This window comes from Pristiophorus japonicus, chromosome 9 (genome assembly GCF_044704955.1).
Source record: "Pristiophorus japonicus isolate sPriJap1 chromosome 9, sPriJap1.hap1, whole genome shotgun sequence".
NCBI lineage: Eukaryota > Metazoa > Chordata > Chondrichthyes > Pristiophoridae > Pristiophorus > Pristiophorus japonicus.
This window is the reverse complement of record NC_091985.1, coordinates 133,561,659-133,589,003: the sequence shown is the minus strand read 5'-3', so window position 1 is coordinate 133,589,003 and position 27,345 is coordinate 133,561,659. Positions and strand designations below refer to the sequence as shown.

The window sequence follows — 27,345 nt, the reverse complement described above, 5'->3', positions numbered from 1 at the left end:
ACCAGAACTGCTCAATTGGATTAGTGCCTTGTTGCTCACTGTCAGACATCTATTATCTAACAGCTATTTTGGTAGAATTACAGTTCCTGGACATAAAGCACAAATGGCAACTGAGGCTCATTTTGATGCAAACTATTTTTGTCTGGTGAAAGGTAATTGGACCTTGATATAATTGAATGAGCAGACGGGAGCTATCAGTCCTAATACGGTTCATGTCAGAGAATTGTTACATTGCAATCTTTACGTATCAGGATAAGCTTGTTTACTTTAATGAACTACACAATTCTTTTCTGATTCTTGCATTAAGAGCTGTTGGGTATGATGCTGATGGATGGCTTTACTGTTCCTGTACATACACAGCCATTTCATACTGTTTAAATGTAGATAAACTGAAGGTGCACCTAAACGTGTGTGGGTTAAAAGACGGACTAAACCCTGCAACTGGATATTAACATGTTGATGTATGTCCCTTATTATCTTCTGGCACACTGTCCAGTGCCTCCAGTACCTGCACAAGTGAGCAATATTAAAGTTTAGAGGAGACAGAAGTTAGTTTTCTATAATATTTTTGTTTCTGAAAGATTATTTGGGGATAAAGCCTTCAGCAGGTTTTTCTGGTTCAGTACATTCTGTAAAGTTACTCGCACTTCTTGAGAAGTTATTAGTGCATTTTCAGAATCAATATAGCAACCCATTTCCAAGTGTTGCTAATGTCGATGCTCGGGTCATCCAAAGGCAGATAATGCATTCTTGGTATTAAAGCTGTTTTGATATTATACACGCCAGGTAGCATTGTTCCAAATTGGAGTTAACTGAGCAATAATTTCTCATTTCTGGTGGACCGTACAAATCGATTAAGCCAATTATTATGGGTGGATCTACTTGAATTCTATTGCCTCGGCTATAAGCTCTGGAATTCCCTGCCTAAACTCTCTGCCTCTCTACCTCTCTTTCTTCCTTCAAGACGCTCCTTAAAACCTACCTCTTTGATCAAGCCTTTGTCACTTGCCCTAATCTTTCCTTATGTGGCTTGGTGTCAAATTCGTTGTCTCATAATACTCATGTGAAGCGCTTTGGGACATTTCACCACGTTAAAGACGCTATATAATTACAAGTTGTTGTTGTTGTTAAGTTGGTAAATATGCCATTTTCAGCTCATATGAAAAGCCAAAGGCTACCTGTCCTATAAATCTCATTGGGTCCAGAGTTTAATATCACCACTGGACTAAACTTTGGCTCTGTAAAGGTTGAAAGGTCTTAAAATAGTAGTTGTTGTCCAATTTTGTATTTTTGGGAGAAAAGGGAATGCATCCATGATGAATAAGGAAGAGGAGAAGGATGATTAGGACTAAACGTTGTCCCAGAAAGTATTTACATCAGCCATGTTTGGACTTTCCGGATGTGCCAGAGGACCAGTAGATCTGGGGTTTCAGATTCTGTAGCGAGGTCAGTATTGGACCTGTCGCAAATGCTGGCACCTGTTTTTGGAGAGGTTCTCACCAACCCCAACTCCATGGGTTATGGTTAGGGTTTGCTGAACTGATTAAGGTTGGGAGTAGCTAAGCCAGACTGATTTGGAAGAACCGAGCTTCAGCTACTAGTCTGTGTTGAGTTACGTTAATTTCAGACAAGGCCGTGATGCAGGAATTACAGCAGTCCTGGGTTAGGGATGAGAAAATTGGCAAGGGTTCCTGCTCCTGACAGCTTTACAGTGACTCCTGCAGGTAGTAGGAATGTGGGGATGTCAAGTGAAGACTCCAACCCTCCTCCATGTTTGAACTGCCTGCGGTAATAACTGTCAAATCTCTCCCATGAAGAATGGGCACTTCTGTGAAGGCCACCAGGACATGTGAAACCCTTTTTCAGCAAGAGGTCACCTCCTTAAGGAGTGGAAACAAGAAAATGAGCAGAAAGATTTGGAGGAAGAAAAGACCACAACAACTGTCAATGAATTTTGCTGCTATTGACCAGGGTACCAAGTGCCTCTAATGAAATGTAGGCCCCATCACTGAACTCAGTGCCATAAACCAGCTGTAATGGCTCCTATTCCCTCAATGTGCAGGTGCATGTCCAGAAAATTATCCTCTCGTTGAATGCCAAAAATCTAGGTTCAACAAAAAACTAGTTCATCCTGAAACATTATATATTCACTGCAAGGCTGACTTTTGGGAGAATGTCCAAGATGCTTTAATGGCCAACACTAATAATAGGACCCACAACACGAGGGCCCTTTGAGTGGTACTGTACATGTCAAATCCAACTGTTAACCAACATGATCAGTGTTTGGGTAAAGAGGATGCTTCTCTCCTTCAAGGTGGACTAACTGATATAGTTAATCGCTTCCCACTGTATAACGACCACGGAAGTAAACAAACGAAACCTCAGGTTTACCGGTTTTATTACGAGCAATGCACGGGAGGGTTCAGCCTAAAACCTCCGAAATACAAGAGTTTTCGAGCATAATTTATACAGGTTTTGGAGAGGAGCTATCCTCCTACAAAATCATCGATAGGTCTATTGTTATCAGCGAAGTTACATTGATTTGTCGACTCTTATCAGACGGGCTCTGAGTGGTACATGCAACGGTCCATCTCTCATCATTGTTTGCCCTCTACCCCAGTCTATCCAACGCCTAGGGTGGTTTGTACTGGCTTATTTATCTCTTCCTCAGGGACTTTTAAACAAAACTGCTGACTTCTGCTGTTTAAGTGTTACTAAGGTTAAGCTATAGTTTAATGCGTATAAGTGTGCTGTACCTATACAAGCAAGTGTTACATACATAGGCAATTTATAAGTTCACTACCTTCAGCATAATTCTGACCACCTGTTTAGCAACTCTTAGAATTTATCCCTTACAATCAGACTTTTGTATTCTGCAGTTCCAGGCGTACAGTTTGAAAAATATATGTAATATCAGTATCGCAATAGCTAACTGCAAATATTATTTCAAAAGTTGCCTTTTAAATAATTTCTATTAAATCCAAGGAAGGAACCATTGACTCATTATTGACCATGCCCTTTTGGAACAGTATCTTCCGTGTCTTCACTACCTTAACCCCATTTCCACGGTGGCCAACAGCGTCACGACAGAGACATTAATTTCCAATAAGAATTAAATGGAAGATGGAAACATTCATTTAAATTGAAAAGTGCTTTGTATTTCCTTTCAACTCAGGAGCTGAAATAATGTCAAGGTTATTTCCTTTTTATCATTGAATCATATAGCACAGAAATAGATTATTCATCCCATCGTGCCTGTGCCGGCTCTTTGAAAGAGCCATCCAATTAGTCCCACTCCCCCGCTCTTTCCCCACAGCCCTGCACATGTTTCACCTTCAAGTATTTATCCAATTCCCCTTTGAAAGTTACGGTTGAACCTGCTGCGACCGCCCTTTCGTGCAGTGCATTCCAGATCACAACTCGCTGCATAAATGCCTTTCACCTCATTTTCTCTGGTTCTTTGGTCAATTATCTTGTATCTTGTGATGCTCAGTTTTCATCTCTTGCCTGCTCCTTCTCTCATTTTCTCTCGTTTATGTACTTATATGTGTGCGGATGTGAATGTTAATTCCTGAGAACATAAGAACATAAGAATTAGGAACAGGAGTAGGCCATCTAGCCCCTCGAGCCTGCTCCGCCATTCAATAAGATCATGGCTGATCTGGCCATGGACTCAGCTCCACTTACCCGCCCTCTCCCCGTAACCCTTAATTCCCTTATTGGTTAAAAATCTATCTATCTGTGACTTGAATACATTCAATGAGCTAGCCTCAACTGCTTCCTTGGGCAGAGAATTCCACAGATTCACAACCCTCTGGGAGAAGAAATTTCTTGTCAACTCGGTTTTAAATTGGCTCCCCCGTATTTTGATCCTGTGCCCCCTAGTTCGAGTCTCCCCTACCAGTAGAAACAACCTCTCTGCCTCTATCTTGTCTATCCTTTTCATGATTTTAAATCTTTCTATAAGATCACCCCTCATCCTTCTGAACTCCAACGAATAAAGACCCAGTCTACTCAATCTATCATCATAAGGTAACCCCGTCATCTCCGGAATCAGCCTAGTGAATCGTCTCTGTACCCCCTCCAAAGCTAGTATATCCTTCCTTAAGTAAGGTGACCAAAACTGCACGCAGTACTCTAGGTGCGGCCTTACCAATACCCTATACAGTTGCAGCAGGACCTTCCTGCTTTTATACTCCATCTCTCTCGCAATGAATGCCAACATTCCATTCGCCTTCCTGATTACCTACTGCACCTGCAAACTAACTTTTTGGGATTCATGCACAAGGACCCCCAGGTCCCTCTGCACCTCAGCATGTTGTAAGTACTCCCCATTCAAATAATATTCCCTTTTACTGTTTTTTTCCCAAGGTGGATGACCTCACACTTTCTGACATTGTATTCCATCTGCCAAACCTTAGCCCATTCGCTTAACCTATCTAAATCTCTTTGCAGCCTCGCTGTGTCCTCTACACAACCCGCTTTCCCACTAATTTTAGTGTCATCTGCAAATTTTGTTACACTACACTCTGTCCCCTCTTCCAGGTCATCTATGTATATTGTAAACAGTTGTGGTCCCAGCACCGATCCCTGTGGCACACCACTAACCACCGATTTCCAACCTGTAAAGGATCCATTTATCCCGATTCTCTGCTTTCTGTTAGCCAGCCAATTCTCTATCTATGCTAATACATTTCCTCTGACTCCGCGTACCTCTATCTTCTGCAGTAACCTTTTGTGTGGCACCTTATCGAATGCCTTTTGGAAATCTAAATACACCACATCCATCGGTACACCTCTATCCACCATGCTCGTTATATCCTCAAAGAATTCCAGTAAATTAGTTAAACATGATTTCCCCTTCATGAATCCATGCTGCGTCTGCTTGATTGCACTATTCCTATCTAGATGTCCCGCTATTTCCTCCTTAATGATAGTTTCAAGCATTTTCCTCACTACAGATGTTAAACTAATGGGCCTATAGTTACCTGCCTTTTGTCTGCCCCCTTTTTTAAACAGAGGCGTTACATTAGCTGCTTTCCAATCTGCTGGTACCTCCCAGAGTCCAGAGAATTTTGGTAGATTATAACGAATGCATCTGCTCGAACCTCGCATCAATTTCATCAAAGGAGGCTCCAAAGCAGCTCTAGATAAAATAACCATATGATATGGTTTCTGCCCATGATTCTTTGTAGACTAACTCGCAGGAAATACATTGCAGCGTTCGTCAAAGATAATGAAATAAGTATATTGAAAACTGAACTGTAACATCCTTACAGTGTACTTTCCTTAAATAGCAAATCTCTCTGATCTCAATTTATCTTTTAACTGTGGCATTTCTCCTCATTGCGTAGTAACTTTTTTCTTCTCCTTTCTGTTACTTTTAAGGGTTTATTTTAAATGCTGGCCATCTGTCAATGATTCTGAAGTACATATTTCTCTCGATACTGCTGAGCAGTACTGGACATTGGAGTAGTGCGGTGCCATTTTGTGCTGTGAACAAATCATTACTTGTATCACCTCTACAACTTTGGACAAATCTTGCGGTAAACAGCCATTACTATTTAACTAAACTTGAGCAAATCGTCTAGATTACCCACAGGAAGCAACAACAAAGTATTACGTTAAATCTACTGACTTAAGGAATGGTAATAGTCACCTCGAGATGGGGGAGAGAAGGGAAAGGGATAGAAGAAACAAATACCTGAGGGATTTTTGGAGGACAACCACAGAAATAAATTTTGGGCCTTCATTTTACTTAACCTCCAATCGGGATAGTCAGACCATTACAAGGAAACAGGCCATTCGGGCCAACAGGTCCATGCCGGTGTTTATGCTCTACACGAGCCTCCTCCTACCCTAACGCGAACAGCATATCCTTCTAATCCTTTCTCCCTCATGTACTTATTTAGCTTCCTCTTAAAAGCATCTATGATATTCACCTCAACTACTCCATGTGGTAGCAAGTTCCACATTCTAACTTATTTAAGTATATAACACCTGAGGAAAATAAATGAGATTTCCACAATGTTCATTGGGAAGGACAGTGGTCCAGGTCTATATTACAACGTACAAAATACACATCACAAAAGTACTTCATTGGCTGTAAAAGGCTTTGGGACATCCGGTGGTCATAAAAGGTGTTATATAAATGCAAGTCTTTCTTTCGCTTTGATGATATGGACTGGAAGCAATTTTTTAAAGAGGAAAAAGTGAGAACGAGCTCAGCTGTTTGGTCTGTCCTAGCACAGCTGTAATCACAGCTGCTGAAAACAGGCCTCCAACCATTATTAAGAGCACACGTTTTTTTTTAAATTAAATTGCAAGTTCACGTTCAAGATCATTTTAGTTTATATTCCCTCCCCCTCTTCCAGTTTTACTCAGAACAGTCACAGATCTTAAGGATTTCCATCTCAAAATGGAATAAACGTAATACACCCAGCCAAAAATGGGATTTTAATTAAATTGCCTATCTGAAAATAGGCCCCTCGGTTTTGAAAATAATCTCCTCTCTTCTTCCAGTCCATCAGGGGGGCACATTCACTCGAATTAACTGTCACTCACATTTTATACAGAGATGCAGCTGATGATGCAGATGATGTCGTCATGGTATCAGGTATTTTATTAAAGTAATTTTTTTTAATTGAGAAGACAAGGTGAAGAGTTTTTTGTTCATTCTTGTGATATGGGCATCGCTGGCAAGGGCAGCATTTATTACCCATCGCTAGTTGTCCTTGGATTGAACCACTGCAGAGTTAAGGCAAATAGGGCAGGACTCTACCAAGAAAAGAGTGGGAAAGAATATGAGGTTAAATTAGTGAGCTTTAAAAGGAGTGGACTTGCATTTATATAGCACCTTTCATGACCTCAGGACTTCCCAAAGAGATTCACAGCTGATTCATAACTTTTGAAGTGTAGTCACTAGTAACGTATGGAAATAAGACAACCAATTTGCGCACAGCAAGCTCCCACAAAAAGGAATGAGATAAATGACCACATAATCTGTTTTAGTGATGCTGTTTGCAGGATAAATATTGGCCAGGACACCAAGGAGTACACCCCTGCCATGGATCTTTTATATCCACTTGAGAGGGCAGACCTCGGTTTAATATCTCATCCAAAAGACAGCAACTCGGACAGTGCAGCACTCCCTCAGTACTGCATTAAAGTGTCAGCCTGGATAGAAACATAGAAACATAGAAATTTGCAGCACAGAAGGAGGCCATTTCGGCCCATCGTGTCCACGCCGCTTATGTCCCTAAGTCTCTGGAATGGGGCTGGGACCCACGATTTTCTGACCCATAGGCAAGCGTACTACCACTAAGCCAAGGTTGACCCCTGTAGATGAAGGGTCGACTCAGGGCAGGAAGGAGTTCCACGGTCCTGTGGTCCTGGGAAAGAATGAATCCACAATACGATACTGTTTCGAGTCTTGATTTCACCTAGGGTGAGGATGCTTGGAGTTTGGGAGGAGCAAGAAAATCACTGGCCACAGTGAAAAACATGAAAAAATGAGAGCGAGTAGGAGTGAGGTCTTTCTGCATCTGAAATGCTCCATAGTCGTCCCATGTTTACTGATGCTAGATACCCCATCTGAAAGCTCCCACCGTACACACAAAATAAAAATAATGGTCCTGGATTGTCCAGTAACTCAAGGTATTCAATTTCATCGACCAGTCACAACTCCGAAGTACTAGGCTGAAAAGCCAACTCCGTGCCAAATCAATAAAGTGACGAGAAGAGCTGTTATTTGTAATTTCAAGCAATTAAGTAATTTGACAAATGTAATTTGTAAGGTCACACTAGGATCTTGATCTCCAGCCGTCCTCTCAATGTTGTTTTCATGTGTATACCCATAGGTAGCGTGAACCCAACACTGATGTACTGAATTCTTCATTCAGTATTTAAAGACCTGAAGTGAAGTATCATTGAATTATGTGAGGAGTTTGTGAATAATAGTGATAGATACACACAAGGTTTTTTATTCATGTGTAAAAGACAGAAAAACATGCCTTTCCCAATTCTGCTTTCAATCCCCATTATTTGCAAGAACTGTTAAGAAAGATAGTAACATTAGTTGCCGACTGTTTCTGTTTTGGCCTAAGTCCATACAAATACGTCAAATTGTTCAACATTATCTAGCACACCGTGCATTTTTGAAGTGATGAAGTGATGTAGTGAGATAGGAGAATGTTAATGAAGTTCAAGGACAGATTCACCCTCGTTCGGACTGTGGAGAAGCTGAAAGGTCATTTACCATTATAATTACTTTTAGTTTCTATCCAACAGAGCAAAACTGTTATTGCTAAAGATTGTATGTAGCTTGTCTGGATTATGTCGAGATTAGGTTGAAGTCATTATAGCTTGCAATTTATTCCCCAAGATTGGCGAGACATAAATCTTTCTGTAAAAATCACATTTATTCATAAAATCATTTACTGCATTTTTAGAAGTGGGTGTTGAGAAGGATTTGAGTGCTGGGGAAACGGAATATTTTCTTTCACGTTTTGTATCCATTTTCGGCATCATTCAGTCTCGAGTCAATTACAGCCCAGAGCAAAGGCAGTGGAGTTGAATTTAATCCACTCTAACGAACTAAGAATGCTAAAGTTGCAGTGCAGTACTTACTGCCCTGTTTGCACCTGTATAGTGTCCGACACTATTTTGACTCTGGTTAGGACCCGGGCGATCCAGGTGTCAGTCTACATCAGCCAATAGCATTACTTAAAGAAAATATTGTGGATTCTAGAAATCTGAAATAAAGACATTACTTCGGTATTTTAAAAGGATCCTATATAACTCCCACTGTAATTTTTACCAGAAAAAGCAGGACCCATCCAGAGAACTGGGAAGTACAGAAAGCAAACAGCCTATTTGGCAAGGATTCAATTAGATTATGGTTGATCTGTATCTGAACTCCTCCTACTCACTTTGGTTCCATAAACGTTAATACCCTTACCGAACAAAAATTTATCAATCTCTGTTTTGAAATTTTCAATTGACCTCCAGTCTCAACAGCTTTTCGGGGGAGAACATTCCAGATTTTCACTACCCTTTGTGTGAAGAAGTGCTTCCTGACATCACCCCTGAACGGCCTAGCTCTAATTTAAAGCATTTGCTCCCTTGTTTTTTTTTTAAATTCGTAGCCAATCGTTCCAATTCTTTGTCAAATCACAAACGCCAGAGGTCACCTTGCACATGCCAAGGATCACTCTGCGCCAATGCTCTTAGCCAAAAGGCCTAGAGCCACTGCACCGTTCCTGGAAGTACTGCAATACCAGGTTCGTGCCATGGAGGTGGATGGGTCAGGTCCCCCACACACCTCCGTGGAGGTGGATGGGTCAAACCTCCCCACCCACCTCCTGTTTCCAAAAATGCAAGCATATACCTTCCTGACCAGGGAGAAACCACCCGGAGGTCATGGTGGCTGGTCAGAAACGGTACTACACTTGATCTTAGCCAAAAGGCCGAGAAGCATTTGCTCCCTTGTTCTGCCATCAGAGGAAATAGTTTCTCTCTATCTCTCCTGTCAACTCATTTAATCATTCGAAACACCTCAATTAGATCAACCTTTAATCATAGAATGGTTACAGCACGGAAGGCGGCCATTCGACCCATCGAGCCTGTGCCAGCTTCAATAATCTTCGATATTCAAGGGAATGCAAGCCCAGTCTGTGAAACCTATCCTCATAAATTAACCCTTTTAGCCCAGCATCATTCTGGGGTAATAGAGGCTCTGAACTACTGTCGCCATTGGGTCATTCTGGGCTGCAGTTGGTGATGTAACGGACATCAACCGGTTGGCCATGCACTCTTGCATCGAGCAGGTAATAGGTGCCATCTTGCAAAGGGCTGGTGCAACATCAAGCTTGAGTTTTAACATCCTGTCGATTGTATGAGGAATGGAAAGCAGAAGGTGAGATGGTTCACATCTGGAAGTCCTGGGAATAAGTGATTTAAAGTAGGAGATGGTGCAATGATTCTTGAGTTGAGCACAGAGGAAATAGGGGGGAAGAATAATGTGCAACACAGTGTATTCAGAGCTCAGAAGGAAGAAGAGGGGAAAGATTCAGAGTAGCTCTGGCCATAGTAGTATTGATAAAATGAAGAAAGTCAAGAATAGTTGCAAGTCGCAATGGAAAGAAATGACTAAGTCTAGAGGTGAGACAGGGAGCATATATCAAGTGACAAGCTTTTTCCTGTACCCTGTCCAGGAGTCTGAACGAGGTGCTGGAAGAGCTTCCTTAGATATGGGAGCAGTGGTCAAATCTTGGATAGACTTGCAGCAGGAATTTCCTCAGAGCTGCTCCCACTCCACAGGCGTGAACCTCAGTGGAAACCCAGGGCTTCTGACAAAATTGCTCTGGCGGAGTAGAAGAAGCCCCAGAAAACTCCCGGCATTGGGTTTTGCAGACAGTTAAGAGTTGTTGAGGAGAAAAGAAGTGTTTGGCATGAAGGAGGGGACCAAAATTCCTGAAGGCAGCTTTAGCAATGGAGATGTCAGAGTTCCATGTAAGATCAAAGGGGATAATAAGGCCAAGTATGTCAACGGAGGAAGAAGGGTTAAGGTTAAAGCCATCAAAGGTAAGAATCACAGGCTGGGGGTGGGGGTGGGGTGGAGGAGGCTGTGGTTTGCAGAATGTAGAATGGTACCACCAATCTGCCAAGTTTTTCGACACTGTTCAGTCCCAACAGAAATCCCAGAACTTTCTGGTGCGTACATCAACATTGTCAACAGGAGCCAACATGAGTGGGCTGTTGGCTTTGCGGCCATAGCAGGTTTCCCTGAATGCAGGGAGTCAGGTCACCATCGGGGCACCTACTCATAAGCTGGTGACATTCTCTGAACAGGGAGGGGCTTCATTCTCTCAACATCCTGATTGTCACTGATTATGCCACAAGAAATGAGCTTGGAGGTGCCATGATGCCACCATTCTGCGGTAGACCGCAGCACCACCACTTTTCCAACATGACCAGCCAGTGCGTGGATGGCTGCTTGGTGATGAGAGCTGCCCTTTAACTACCTGGATCATGCCACCACTGCACGACCTGCGCTTTGCCACAGAACATCGATGTGACAGCAGCCATGGAAGTAACCATGTCCTCATCGAGCAGATCACTGGGAGTCTGAGCATTGCTTTAGATGCTTGGACCAGTTAGAGGGGTTCACTGGAATACAGCCTGCACAAAGTGTGGCGCAGGGTGGTGGAGTGCTGTATTCTTCAGAATTTCGCCATTCAGCATGGGTAGACCCTTGGAGATGCAACAGCAGGAAACCTCGCAGGGCTCTGAAAAAGACTGCAAGGCTGGCCTGATCGCCATCTTCTACAACAGGGGTCGGCTCTGCAGAAGAGCCTGCAAATAGAAGAATGGAACAATGAATAGCAAATAACTTGGCAGTTTGGAGAGGCTCAGACCTGTGGAGTGGCAAGGCATCACCAGTTTGGCAAGGTTCCTGAAAGAGCTGTACATTGAGGACAGACAAAAGATAAAGGGCGTGATCCTGATTCTCCAATCTTCCCAACTCTCCATCCCTGATGTTCCGAGGGATGTCTGTGCCCACAATCTCCAGGGCTTCCTGCTCCATGGAATGGAAGATCTGAGTGGAATCTGCCCCTCCTCCTGTTTTCCAACATGCACAGCAGGAAGAAGGAGAGCTTATTAATGCATGACTCCATCAATGGCTTGAGAAATTAGATGAAGCCTGCTGATGTGTGACACGCAGCAAGCAGTGTGCAGGATGGGGAGGTGCCACAGAGCAGGAACACAGCAGGAGGGTAACATTGGCTGGCAAATACAAGAGGAGTACAACCAGTGGTGTTTTGCATGTTCTTGCTTGAGGGCAACAGCAGCTGCTGATAGTGCAGTTGAAACTAGGAATGTAGACTTAGTTCCCATTACTAACTGGAGCATAATCAGCAGGCGAGGGGGGTGGGGCGTATGGCAGTGCATGGGGTGGTGTTGGGGCAGATAGAAGTGCCGTGGCAAGGTGTGATGCAGAGCAGACATCACTAGATATAATGCCTACCTTGGCAAAGCATGTCAGATCATTAAACTTTTTACAGCGCTGCAACCGTGTCCAAGGCTCACCTCATTTCCTTGCCCAGAGATCTCCCTCCAGCATTGCCACAGTGCCAGCCTCAGGGCTGTAGTTCTGCTGGACGGGAAGAGGATGTCCTTGCATGCTTTTACTCAACGTTTCCTACATTACAACAGTGACTCCACTTCAGAAAGTACTTCATTGGTTGTAATGCGCTTTGGGACGTCCGGTGGATGTGAAAGGCACTATAGAAATGCAAGACTTTCTTTTCTTTTTACTCGCTCCAACAAGATGTTCAATGCAGCATCTAAAAATCTGTGGGTCCTAGCCTGTGCCGTACTGGATCTTTAGTTTCACTTCCCAAAGGGCAGAAAAAAAAACAACTTGAGATTGTGAAAGATGCTATATAAATGCAAGTGTTTCTTTAAGAGGTTGCCTGACAATCTGACCTGTTGCTACTGGGCCCTCTAGAACTCCTACCCTCCTCATTTCAGAGGGGCAGGTTTCAGGCAGGCCCAGAGCCAATGTGAAAACTCGTGGACAACTCATTGGTTATAGGTTAATGAGGTCCAACCATCAAAATGGTTTGGGCTGCTCCCCCATTTCATCGGGCTGGGCCTGCTCCACTCAGTATTCATTGGTCTGCATGCGGCCTCACCACCGGTCCCTAAAGGCACTGCTGGAGGCCACCACCAAAGCACAAGTATTTCTTCACCCTGCCTTCGTATAGAGTCTGGAGGAGATGCCAGCCAGCGCTAGTCCTCCTTCACCGCCCCCAGGACTCACCTGCTGGAGATGCAAAAGTCACCAACAGCAATGATCACAATGAGGCCCGAGGCCCAATTTCGGGCAAGCCTCCAGCCTCTGTCATGCACCATGTGTCTGCAACTGTTCTTCACTCAAAATAGCCCCAAACCAATTTCTAAGCCTATTTGTCCAGGTTGTGCACACTCTGATTTCATGCATGCAATCCGTTATGCCCAACTATTGATTTTATGCCAGCTTGAGTTTGGATGCATTGCAGCACAAAGCTAACTTGAATATTAGCCAAATTTGGTTGTAAACCATTTCAAGGGAGACCAAAAATCAGCAAAGCCAACATTAAGCCTCCTGCAAATCCTTCCACTTCCTGCCTGTGTTGTGTATTGTGTGCTGATATGTCCAATATCAGAGCCCTGACTGTAAAATACAATAAACACAGCCTCACAAACTCATTGTGGGTTTCAAATATCAGTGTGGAATTCTGCCATACAAAACTCGTATGAAGCTTCAGAAACCTAGGCAACTTGCCTTTAATAAAATCTTTGGCCTTGCTTATGATTAAGGTCATCTGTGCACAATCCCTTTCTGAACTGAAGATTAATTCATTTTTTTTTCCAATTTTCTCCCCTCCAACTTGGCACAGTTAGATATAATGGTAAAAGGGGCTTTATTTTATTTATTTGTCTGAGTAATGTTTCCTGCCTATCCAGTACTATTGCTTAATCAGTAATTAGTTTAACATACTTCCTTTCTGTTGCTGTCTATTAGATATCAGACTAAACTTGAATGTTTCTGAAGCTAAAACTGGTCAGTGACTCACCCGGCCCATTACTCAATAATGTATTGAAGTAGGAGGAATTTGAAATTCTATATTCTCTTTGTGACACATGAGAATTGATTCATTTTATTTTCATAGTTTTTATAGGGCTTTGAATGACCTCTTAGGCCCCAAAGTAAAAGCATGGTATTTGCCAATTGATGAACACGTTTCAGAGTTTTGTTTTATATCTGTGTCACTGAGGAGCGCAGTATATTTATGTTAATTTTAAAATCCTGATATTGTCAGTGATGGATTGTGAAAAAAACATCCTGTTAAAAAATTCAGCGGGTACCTAATGTAAAAAAAGCTCCTAACAACTCAAAGGCTTCATAACTGACAGCAAAACACCCTGCAATTGTTACCATTTTATGCACTTGATAAGTAAGTTCATGGGCAAATGTTGATTTTGCTTTTACTATTGTGACTTGATGTAGAATTACTTGACCTGTTCCTTTGAATATCTGTGGATAAATGCTGCATTAACTTTGAGTATATCTCCATCACACAGTGCATTTTCACAGACGGCTCAATTGCTGAGCTCATGGTTGTGCCAACTTGCTGTGCAGTGGCTTGAAACCACATCTCTGTACCTTGAGTTTTAGAGCTGAGTTGTAGTATCAGCAGAAGGTTTCAGGCCTTGCCAAGGTTCTTTCCTCCGTACAGGGAGAAATCGGAGGGCAGCTCCCTTTGGACTGCTTTAGTGCACTTCTTAATGGCAGGTTAGACATTGGTACACATGTCATATACATCTGGCTGCCTACTCTCACCTGGGGAAGGGTGTTCATGAAAATCGAGTGAGGAAAAAATGACTGAAAAATTGGGAAGGAATGCAAAGTATTAATACATTTTGAAAAGGTGCATTTTAACCTGAGATGTGGCCTTTTAAGAATGAAAGAATACTTAAAAGAGGGTAAAGGTTATTTGGCCCATCAAACCCTTTCCTTCCTCAGATCGTGTGCAATATGCTCTGTTATGGAATCAATCCTACACATTTCATGTTCTAAGGAAAGGTTCTCTAACCCATTAAGGTTAAGTTAATGAAAATTCTGGAATACCTCTGTGACCTTTCATCCTATGTTATACATTCGAGAGCAGTTGTTGCCTTTCTCATGATCTGTTCACAGGCCCAGAAGCTCGGGTATTGTCACATCACATGACATGAATATAATGTTGTGGGCGTGGGGTTCTCAATTTTCTTCCTTGCCTGCCAGAAAATGCTGGGATTGACTGCTTAAAGAAAGAATGAAAGAACTTGCATTCACATAGTGCCTTTCACAACCTCAGGACATCCCAAAGTACTGTAGAGCCAATGAAGTACTTTTTGTAGTCCCTGTTGTAATGTAGGAAACACAGCAGCCAATTTATGCACAGAAAGCTTCAACAAACAGCAATGTGATAATGACCAGATAATCTGGGTTTTGTTTTTGCTATGTTGGCTGAGGGATAGATATTGACCAGGACATCAGGGAGAATTCCCCTACTCTTTTTCTAAATAACGCCATGGGATCTTTTACGTCCATCTGAGAGAGTAGACGAGGCCTCGGTTTAATGTCTCATGCGAAAGACAGCACCTCAGACAGTGCAGCACTTCCTCAGTGCTGTACTGGAGTGTCAGCCTGGATTTTTGTGCTCAAGTCTCTGGAGTGGGACTTGAACCCCCACAACCTTCTGACTCACAGGCGAGCATGCTACCCACTGAGTCCCAACTGATACACTAGCGCTTCTTTAAGTCAGATTCCAGGAGACTGGTATCCACGAGCCAGCTCGCCATGTTGACGTGACTAAATCTTAACAACTGAGTCTATGATACTGCAGCTTGGTTCAAGGAACAGTTTAAATCTGGGTGCTCTCAGTTTGCGAACCAAATGAGTATCAGTACAAAAGTAGCTGCATGCAAGGTTTTCAAATAAACCATAGCAAGCAACTTTTATTGAACCCTTTTTCTTTTTAGTTCAATACTAGTACATCCTAACTGGCTCCATTAATGAAAGTCTGTGTTAAATCACCCATATTATGAATGGCAGAACTCATTAAGATGGTGAGGAATTATTGCCGCATGTAAGCAACTGACATTCAGGTTTTGCTCAATAATTCTGAAGTGGTTTGTATTAGTATTCTGCGTTCTTGTGCACTGCAATCTAATCTTGCTTCTGGGCATGTGTCACTTCAGCATGTTATCTTTAACACCTTATGGGCAAGTATTATTCAAGAGCAACAGATTGTGAAATGGCAATTTTTAACATTTGTTTCTCTTGCCCTTTTCCCTTTTCACAGTTTCATGATTTAATTTGACAGCATTTTTAAATGTATGTACTCGTAATATTGCTGGTATGGGAGTGATGAGCACAATTTCTGTTGTTTACCATTTCAGTCATTCACGTGTTAAACTGTTAGCTCTGTGTTTAATGAGAAAGGAGCTCGGTGATGTTTTTACGAAGAGGATCGAAGAGACATTAACTGTGCAAACATTGCACTTGTAAGTCTAGGAAAACATTGAGATTGTTAATGTTTAGGCTGTCACTTTACAAATATTGTTTTATGGTCCCAATGAAATGTTCTTTATGGTAGTGCAATATCTGATCGCAGATCGCTATTCCGATCTACTTATTGAGTTAAAGCCAAGAACTCTGTGTTCCCTTCTCCCCCCTGCCCATTAATGCCAAAAATGATTTCCGAGTAGTTTAATAAGACGCACCTTGTACTTTAATCTTTCCAATATTTACCGTAATATTTAAATAGTAATATTAGGGTTGGAGTTTGCTGCTCACCTCAGTTAGTGACATGGAGCAATAGAGAGAAAGAAAGCACGAGGGCTGGCTGCAGTTTGGGCCGGAGTTATGTAGAGATGTACATATGGTCTCATTAATTCTGTGGTGAGAGAAGGGAAAAATCAGCTTCGGCTCCTGTTCATTGGGTCATGAAAGACGAAATATAAATGCAAGCTCGTTCTGTGCAGGCACACCTGTTGCAGAGTGTACTGGCGTGGCTGTTGGCTAAGGACAGGGTCAGGGTCGGGCTCGCCTGGGATGCCTTTCACCATCGCTTAATCTGCTGATGCTCACCGCCCAGGCTCACCGGAAGAGTGGCCATTGGCAGTGAGGCACCCAGGACGGCTGGAGGAGAACAAAAAACAAAACATGACGGGCTCGATATTACATCCCACCCCCAGCCCACGATGAGCGGGAGAGAGCCGGGAATGGGGGTTAAACATTTACAAGCGGGTAACGCGACTCCAACTCGTCGCATACACCCATTGCCGTTTTTACGGTGGTGCGTTTTATGTCAGCGAATGTCCTACCATCGAGAGGTGGGACACTCCATTAACTCATCAGGCTCCCACGGTGCAACTGGAAGCCGGATTTCAATTTAACAGTTGCCGGGCATGTTTGTCTCTCTTTCTCTGTCTTTCTTTATCTCTCTCTCTCTTTCTCTCTCCCTCTGTCCCTCCCTATCTCTGTCCTCTCTGTTTTTCTCTGTCTCTCTCTCCCTCTGTCCCTCCCTGTCTCTGTGTCTCTCTCTCTGTTTCTTTCTCTCTTTCTCTTTCTGTTTTTCTCTCTCTCTCAGCAACAGAGCGATCTCACTCTCCAGTCAGTCAGGGAGGGTGAAATACTTTAGGCCAAAACATGAAAATATTTGGCTTGTAAGAGAAGAGGTTAGTTAGTACAGGGACTAGTTTGTTGTTTTATGGTACGAGAATTAATAGGAAATAAAGGTTTGTCACTGGAAAGCTGTGTTCTGTTCATTCCTATATTTTGTATAAAGCAAAACAGTTTGTTGCTTTGCAATTGGTCTCCCCTCATTCGAGTACTCTTCAGTGCACCTCCTGAACAGATAGGAGAGCACACTTGGCAGTGTGTAAGATCACAGTATGAAGTACCTACAACAGTGGGCTTATTGTTACAATCCCTGAGTTGTACCATTGTTTCGCTCGATGTTGGGCAGTAACTGTGCTCTCCAATCACAGGGACCACGAGGTCCAGCTATGGGAGAGTACTGCGATGCTGAACCCAAGAGAATATCTGCTGTGTAGCAGTGAATTTCTCATGTTCCCCTTCTATGTTGCACATTAGAGTTAGATTGCACTTTTACTGGCTTGATAATGTGTAAAAAAATTCTATTATCCTAATGTACTGAAAAAAGTGAAATATAACCAAATACAAATGAAACTTAATTAACATGAACTGTGAAAAAAGGAAAACTCATTTTAATTAAGATGTGACTGTGCAATTTATTTTACTTAAATGGACCAGATTTTGCTGTGGCAGGATATCTAAAGGCATCTGCCATTAGTCAAATTTTCCCCTGTATCCTTCAGCTCAAAAAATCTTTGCCCACAAAGCTGCTGAAAGTGCGAGCTGGTAACGGTGCAGTGAGGAAACAGAGCATCGGACCTGAGTGAACAGGGCAACCAACAGGGTATCTCCTTGACCAATGAGATTTAAGGATTGGGAAATAAACACAGGAAAGACAGAGAAGAAAGACAAATTAGAGGGAATGAATTCAATGTCAAATTCAATGCAAGTACAGCAGGCGGTGAAGAAGGCAAATGGTATGTTGGCCTTCACACCTAGAGGTTTTGAGTATAGGAGCAGGGAGGTCTTACTACAGTTGTACAGGACCTTGGTGGGGCCTCACCTGGAATATTGCCTTCAGTTTTGGTCTCCTAATCTGAGGAAGGACGTTCTTGCTATTGAAGGAGTGCAGTGAAGGTTCACCAGACTGATTCCCGGGATGGCTGGTCTGACATATGAGGAGAGACTGGATCGACTGCGCCTGTATTCACTGGAGTTTAGAAGGATGAGAGGAGATCTCATAGAAACATATAAAATTCAGACGGGATTGGACAGGTTAGATGCGGGAAGAATATTCCCAATGTTGGGGAAGTCCAGAACCAGGGGATACAGTCTAAGGATAAGGGGTAAGCCATTTAGGACTGAGATGAGGAGAAACTTCTTCACTCAGAGAGCTGTTGACCTGTGGAATTCCCGACCGCAGAGAGTTGTTGATGCCAGTTCGTTGGATATATTCAAGAGGGAATTAGATGTGGCCATTATAGCTAAAGGGATCAAGGGGTATGGAGAGAAAGCAGGAAAGGGGTACTGAGGTAAAAGATCAGCCATGATCTTATTGAATGGTGGTGCAGGCTCGAAGGGCCAAATGGCCTACTCCTGCACCTATTTTCTATGTTTCTATCAGGAAGAGAAATAAATAGAGAGAAAGACTGGACTAAGAAAGGGAGAGAAAAAGAGAGACAGAAAGGAAAAGTAGAGAAAAAAATGTAATTTAAAATTCAACATTTTTAACATCTCCCTGAAATATTCAAAACCTGAAGGAATGAGACTCCAGACTTGCAATGGTTCGTTGTTAGTGCCAGAGAGGTTGATTGGCAGCAATGACCCTTTTACCAACATGATGAGAGTTATTTACGGTTCTAATGATGGGACTTTGGGCTAACCAAACTGGTAGCAATGCGGTGGAAAAGGATTTCCTATCGTGTATTAGGGATAGTTTTCTAGACCAATATGTCGAGGAACCAACTAGAGGACTGGCCATCCTAGACTGGGTGATGTGTAACCAGATGGGACTAATTAGCAATCTTGTTGTGCAAGACCCCTTGGGGAAGAGTGACCATATATGGTTGAATTCTTTATTAAGATCGAGAGTGACACAGTTAATTCAGAAACTAGGGTCCTGAGCTTAAGGAAAGGTAACTTCGGCGGTATGAGGCGTGAATTGGCTAGAATAGACTGGCAAAGGACACTTAAAGGGTTGACGGTGGATAAGCAATGGCAAACATTTAAAGATCACATGGATGAACTTCAGCAATTGTACATCCCTGTCTGGAGTAAAAATAAAACGGGGAAGGTGGCTCAACTGTGGCTAACAAGGGAAATTAAGGATAGTGTTACAACCAAGGAAGAGGCATAGAAATAGGCTTAGAAAAGCAACAAACCTGAGGATTGGGAGAAATTTAGAATTCAACAGAGGAGGACTAAGGGTTTAATTAAGAGGGGGAAAATAGAGTATGAGAGGAAGCTTGCAGGGAACATAAAAACTGATTTACAATGGGGAATAAAGAAATGGCAGACCAATTGAACAAATACTTTGGTTCTGCCTTCATGAAGGAAGACACAAATAACCTTCTGAATGTACTAGGGGTCAATGGGTCGAGTGAGAAGGAGGAACTGAAGGATATCATTATAAGGCAGGAAATTGTGTTGGGGAAATTGATGGGATTGAAGGCCGATAAATCCCCGGGGCCTGATCGTCTGCATCCCAGAGTACTTAATGAAGTGACCCTAGAAATAGTGGATGCATTAGTGGTCATTTTCCAACAGTCTATCGACTCTGGATCAGTTCCTATGGACTGGAGGGTAGCTAATGTAACACCACTTTTTAAAAAAGGAGGGAGAGAGAAAACGGGTAATTATAAACCAGTTAGCCTGACATCAGTAGTGGGGAAAATGTTGGAATCAATCATTAAGGACGAAAAAGCAGCGCATTTGGAAAGCCGTGACAAGATCGGTCTAAGTCAGCATTGATTTATGAAAGGAAAGTCATGCTTGACGAATCTTCTGGAATTTTTTGAGGATGTAACCAGTAGAGTGGACAAGGGAGAACTAGTGGATGTGGTGTATTTGGACTTTCAAAAGGCTTTTGACAAGGCCCTGCACAAGAAATTGGTGTGCAAAATCAAAGCGCATGGTATTGGGGGTAATGTACTGACATGGATAGTGAACTGGTTGGCAGACAGGAAGCAGAGAGTCGGGATAAATGGGTCCTTTTCAGAATGGCAGGCAGTGACTAGTGGAGTGCCGCAGGGCTCAGTGCTGGGACCCCAGCTCTTTACAATATACATTAACGATTTAGATGAAGGAATTGAGTGTAATATCTCCAAGTTTGCAGATGACACTAAACTGGGTGGCGGTGTGAGCTGTGAGGAGCACGCCAAGAGGCTTCAGGGTGACTTGGACAGGTTAGGTGAGTGGGCAAATGCATGGCAGATGCAGTATAATGTGGATAAATGTGAGGTTATCCATTTTGGGGGCAAAAACACGAAGGCAGAATATTATCTGAATGGTGGCAGATTAGGAAAAGGGGAGGTGCAACGAGATCTGGGCATCATGGTTCATCAGTCATTGAAAGTTGGCATGCAGGTACAGCAGGCGGTGAAGAAGGCAAATAGTATGTTGGCCTTCACAGCTAGGGGATTTGAGTATAGGAGCAGGGAGGTTTTACTGCAGTTGTACAGGGCCTTAGTGAGGCCTCACCTGAAATATTGTGTTCAGTTTTGGTCTCCGAATCTGAGGAAGGACGTTCTTGCTATTGAGGGAGTGCAGCGAAGGTTCACCAGACTGATTCCAGGGATGGCTGGACTGACATATGAGGAGAGACTGGATCAGCTGGGCCTTTATTCACTGGAGTTTAGAAGGATCAGAGGGGATCTCATAGAAACGTATAAGATTCTAACGGGACTGGACAGGTTAGATGCGGGAAGAATATTCCCAATGTTGGGGAAGTCCAGAACCAGGGGACATAGTCTTAGGATAAGGGGTAGGCCATTTAGGACTGAGATGAGGAGAAACTTCTTCACTCAGAGAGTTGTTAACCTGTGGAATTCCCTGCTGCAGAGAGTTGTTGATGGCAGTTCATTGGATATATTCAAGAGGGAGTTAGATAGACCCTTACAGCTAAAGTGATCAAGGGGTATGGTGAGAAAGCAGGAAAGGGGTACTGAGGGAATGATCAGCCATTATCTTATTGAATGGCAGTGCAGGCTCGAAGGGCCGAATGGCCTACTCCTGCACCTATTTTCTATGTTTCTATTTTCTTTGTTTAACATGTTGAAAATGTATTAGCTTTGTGGAAAATATGGTAAGGTGCAATATATTTGGTGCTTTTTCTTACGCTGTCATTCCAGTGCAGTGCTGCACTGTCGGAGGTGCCGCTTTTCGGACAGGAAGTTAAACTGCCCTTTGGGTGGATGTCGAGATCCCATGGCACTATTTGGAAGAAGAGCAGGGGAGTTCTCCTCGGTTCCTGCCCAATATTTGTCTCTCAATCAACATCACTAAAACAGATTATCTGGTCATTATCACATTGCTGTTTGCAGGAGCTTGCTGTGGGCAATTGGCTGCCATGTTTCTTACATTACAACAGTGACTACACTTGGAAAAAGTACTTGATTGACTGTAAAGTGCATTGAGACATCATGAGGTCGTGAATGATAGTATAGAAATGCAAGTCTTTCTTATTACTTCCATTCGATCCCTCATTGAAACATCTGTGAACTCATCCCTTTTTAGTGTGGAAGCGGGTCATCCTCGACACGACGACTGCCTAATACTATAATTTAACTTGCTAGTACCAGAGGTGCCAACCCTCTCAGAATGTCTGTATGACTGGAAATCAAACATATCCATTTATGTTCTCAATTGCATCTCACCATGATCCAAAATGCCCAACATGTGTAGAAAAGCAAGATATTGCGGGGGGGGGGGGGGGGGGGGGGGCGGTTATTTTCAGCTAATTGCTGAAGAACATTGCAAGTCTGGCACCCATCATAGAAACTGTTATATATGTGAACTTGTATTTACTCTGTACAGCCACCAGAGGGCTCATCTCCTGGAGTCCCAAGTGATCCCATAATCCCTTGGGAACACAGGTATTTAAGGAGGTTTTACAGGTTGGAGAGGCACTCTGGAGACCTGCAATAAAAAACTAACGTCACATTTTACTTTGAGCTCACAGTGTTCAGTCTGACTCTTTCTCCATTCACAACAACTGGCAACGAGATACAGATAGCGAACCCAAAGATGCAAAGAACAGTGGGCATTCTGGAGAAATTTTCTGAGGGAGATGATTGGGAAACTTGTGTGGAGCGAGTCGACCAATACTTCGTGGCCAACGAGCTAGATGGGGCAGATGTCTCCGAGTCCACCATCAAGGATGATGAATGCAAGGCCATTAACAGCTTGTTGGCGCTGCGGAGGTGATCATTATTTCCATTCATGCTGATTCAAAGAGTACTTTTGCAAGGGCTGTGGAACAATGGGACACCTTCAATGAGTGTGCAGGCGGGCTGCAAAGCCTGTTAAACCTGCAAACCACCATGTTGCAGAGGAGGACAGATCCACGGAGGATCATGACAAACCAGAGCCTCAGATCGAGGAGGTACACGGGGTGCACATATTCACTACGAATTATCCCCCGCTAATGCTGAATGTTAAAATAAATGGACTCCAGGTGTCAATGGAACTGGACACGGGCACGGGCCAGTCCCTCATGGGCAAAAAGACTTTCCAAAGGTTGTGGTGCAACAAGGCCTCAAGGCCAGTCTTAACTCCAGTTCGCAAGAAACTAAGAACTTACACTAAAGAACCGATTCCTGTAATCGGCAGCACTATCGTAAAGATCTCCTACGATGGAGCGGTGCACAAGCTACCACTCCGGGTAGTACCGTGTGACGGTCCCAAGCTGCTCGGCAGGAGCTGGCTGGGAAAGATACGCTGGAACTGGGACGACGTCCGAGCGCTATCGCCCACTGATGACACTTTGTGTGCCCAGGTCTTAAACAAATTTCCTTCGCTGTTTGAACCAGGCATCGGGAAATTCCAAGTAGCAAAAGTGCAGAGCCACCTAATTCCGGGGGCAAGACCCATCCATCACAAGGCGAGAGCAGTACCATACATGATGAGAGAAAGGGTAGAGATTGAGCTAGACCGGCTGCAAAGAGAGGGCATCATTTCTCCAATCGAGTTCAATGAGTGGGCCAGTCCTATCGTTCCGGCCCTCAAGGGAGATGGCACCATCTGAATCTGTGGCGATTACAAAGTAACTATCAATCGTTTCTCCCTGAAGGACCAATACTCACTACCAAAGGACCTCTTTACAAAGCTGACGAGAAGAAAGGCATTCACAAAGCTGGATCTGACTTCAGCCTACATGATGCAGAAACTGGAGGAATCATCGAAAGCCCTCACCTGCATCAACACGCACAAAGGTCTTTTTGTTTATAACAGATGCCAATTTGGAATCCGATCGGCGGTGGCGATATTCCAGAGAAACATGGAAAGCTTACTGAAGTCGGTCTTGCACACCATGGTCTTCCAGGACGACATCTTGGTCACAGGTCGGAACCGCGTGGGGCTCAGGTTAAAACAATCGAAGTGTGTTTTCCTGGTGCCTGAAGTGGAGTTCCTGGGAAGGAGGATTGCGGCAGATGGCATCAGGCCCACCAACGTGAAGACGGAGGCAATCGAGAACGCACTAAGGCCACAGAATGTGATGGCGCTGCAGTCGTTTCTGGGACTCTTGAACGACTTTGGTAAATTCTTACCGGGTCTCAGCACACTGCTAGAACCACTACATGTCTTACTATGAAAAGGGGGCGAATGGGTTTGGGGCAAAAGCTAAGAAAATGCCATTGTAAAAGCGAGAAAATTGTTATGCTCAAACAAATTGCTTGTGGTGTATGATCCATGTAAGCGTTTGGTACAAGCATGTGATGCGTCGTCATATGGCGTTGGGTGTGTATTGCAACAAGCTAATGATTTCGGGAAACTGCAACCAGTTGCTTATGCATCCAGGAGTCTGTCTAAGGCTGAGAGAGCCTACAGCATGATTGAAAAAGAAACGTTAGCATGTGTCTATGGGGTAAAGAAAATGCATCAATATGAGTTTGGGCTAAAATTCGAATTGGAAACCGACCATAAGCCACTTATATCCCTGTTTTCCAAGAGTAAAGGGATAAATACCAACGCATCGGCCCGCATCCAGAGATGGGCGCTTACATTGTCCGCATACATCTACGCCATCCGCCACAGGTTCGGCACAGAAAACTGCGCCGATGCTCTCAGTAGGCTGCCATTGCCCACCACCTGCAGATCTAGCCATGGTTATGAAAGCATTTGAGAGTGAGCAATCACTCGTCACTGCCTGGCAGATCAAAACCTGGACAAGCCAGGACCTCTTATTATCTCTAGTCAAAAGCTGTGTGCTTCATGGGAGCTGGTCCAGTGTCCCAGTGGAAATGCAGGAAGAGATAAAGCCATTCCAGCGGCGCAAAGATGAAATGTCTATACAGGCAGACTGCCTTCTGTGGAGCAATCGAGTAGTGGTCCCCAAGAAAGGCAGAGACACTTTCACCAATGATCTCCACATTACCCACCCAGGCATCGTAATGATGAAAGCGATAGCCAGACCCCACCTGTGGTGGCCCAGTATCGATGCGGACTTAGAGTCCTGCGTTCACAGATGTAATACATCCTCGCAGTTAAGCAATGTACCCAGGGAGGCGCCGCTAAGTTTATGGTCTTGGCCCTCCAAACCGTGGTCTAGGTTACACGTTAACTATACAGGCCCGTTCTTAGAAACATAGAAACATAGAAAATCGGTGCAGGAGTAGGCCATTCGGCCCTTCGAGCCTGCACCACCATTCGATAAGATCATGGCTGATCATTCCTTCAGTACCCCTTTCCTGCTTTCTCTCCATACCCCTTGATCCCCTTTGCCTTAAGGGCCATATCTAACTCCCTCTTGAATATCTCCAATGAACTGGCATCAACAACTCTCTCTGCGGTAGGGAATTCCACAGGTTAACAACTCTCTGAGTGAAGAAGTTTCTCCTCATCTCAGTCCTAAATGGCCTACCCCTTACCCTAAGACTATGTCCCCTGGTTCTGGACTTCCCCAACATCGGGAACAATCTACCCATATCTAAACTGTCCCTTCCCGTCAGAATCTTGTATGTTTCTATGAGATCCTCTCTCATCCTTCTAAACTCCAATGTATAAGAGCCCAGTTGATCCAGTCTCTCCTCATATGTCAGTCCAGCCATCCCGGGAATCGATCTGGTGAACCTTCGCTGCACTCCCTCAATAGCAAGAACGTCTTTCCTCAGATTAAGAGACTAAAACTGAACACAATATTCCAGTTGAAGCCTCACCAAGGCCCTGTACAACTGCAGTAAGACCTCCCTGCTCCTATACTCAAATACCCTAGCTGTGAAGGCCAACATACCATTGCCTTCTTTACCGCCTGCTGTACCTGTATGCCAACTTTCAATGACTGATGAACCATGACACCCAGGTCTCGTTGCACCTCCCCTTTTCCTAATCTGCCACCATTCAGATAATATTCTGTCTTTGCGTTTTTGCCCCCAAAGTGGATAACCTCACATTTATCCACATTATACTGCATCTGCCATGCATTTGCCCACTCACCTAACCCTGGGTAAAATGTTCCTTATGGTTGTAGACGCGTATTCCAAGTGGATTGAATGTGAGATAATGCCGGCTAGCACGTCCGCTGCCACTACTGAAAGCCTGCGAGCCATGTTTGCCACTCTCGGCTTACTTGTGCTGAGTTCAAACGTGTCACAACTGCCCCGTTTAAACCAGCGCCCAATGGTCAGGCAGAGACAGCAGTGCAAACCATCAAGCATGGCTTGACGAGGGTAAAAGAAGGCTCACTGCAGACTCGCCTAGCCCGAGTCCTGCTTAGCTACCGCATGAGACCCCACTCACTCACTGGGATCCCATCTGCTGAACTGCCCATGAAAGGAGCACTTAAGACAAGGCTCTCGTTAGTTCACCCTGATCTACATGAACAGGTAGAGAGCAGGCAGCTTCAACAAAGTGCATACCATGATAGGGCAAATGTGTCACGCGAGATTGAAATCAATGATCCTGTATTTGTATTAACTTATGGACAAGGTCCCAAGTGGCTTCCCGGCACTGTTGTGGCCACAGAGGGGAGCAGGGTGTTTCCCGTCAAACTTTCAAATGGACTCATTCACCGGAAACACTTGGACCAAATCAAACTCAGATTCACGGACTATCCTGAGCAACCCACCTTGAACCCTAACTTTTTTGATCCCCCAACATACACACCAGTGGCAACTGGCACCACGGTTGGCCACGAAGCAGAACCCATCATCCACAGCAGCCCTGCAGGGCCCAACGCACCAGGCAGCCCAGCAAGGCCAGCTGCACAGCAGCCCAGCGAGAGCCCAACAAATGATTCAACAACACCAGCTTTCACACCGAGACGATCAACCAGGGCAAGAAGGGCCCCAGATCGACTCACATTGCAAATAGTTACACTATTGACTTTGGGAGGGGGTGTTGTTGTATATGCGGACTTGTATTTACTCTGTACAGCCACCAGAGGGCTCATCCCCTGGAGTCTCAAGGGATCCCATAATCCTTTGGGAGCACAGGTATTTAAGGAGACTTCACAGGTTGGAGAGGCACTCTGGAGTCCTGCAATAAAAGACTAAGGTCACACTTTACTTTGAGCTCACAGTGCTGTCTGACTTTTTCTCCATAAGGACTCTATATTTCTTTTCATTGATTGCTCTCTGAGTCGTCCCTGCCTCAAATGAACCATGAATTAAAATGCACTAGATGCACTGGGGATCATACAGGGGCGTACACTTTGGATAAAGGGAGGAGAGCTGTCTCTCTGTGTGTCCCGGATGGGGAGGGTTTTCAAATTGAAAGGTCTGCTATACAATCTGTTCCTTATTTTACACCATGGTTGAGCATTTCCCACTTCCCTTATTAGTCTGATGTGGGAAGGGAAGGCTTATTCACCTTGCAAATAGTAACGGTGCAGCAATTACATTATGTGGTAATTGACTGTAAATGTGACACATAGCAGTTGAGAAATCCTAACCATCTATAATTATCAACACCGCAAATAGAATATGTCTGCCAGC

At 43.9% G+C, this 27,345-nt stretch overlaps 1 protein-coding gene and 1 pseudogene across 3 annotated transcripts in view; one reads left to right on the top strand and one right to left on the bottom strand.

Moving 5' to 3' along the window:
• The window catches only part of plcb1 (phospholipase C beta 1), a 1,109,102-nt gene that overhangs the window by 501,501 nt on the left and 580,256 nt on the right, over window positions 1-27,345 (top strand). The gene's annotated exons all lie outside the window — the stretch shown is intronic.
• On the bottom strand, window positions 9,245-9,479 carry LOC139274250 (U2 spliceosomal RNA; annotated as a pseudogene).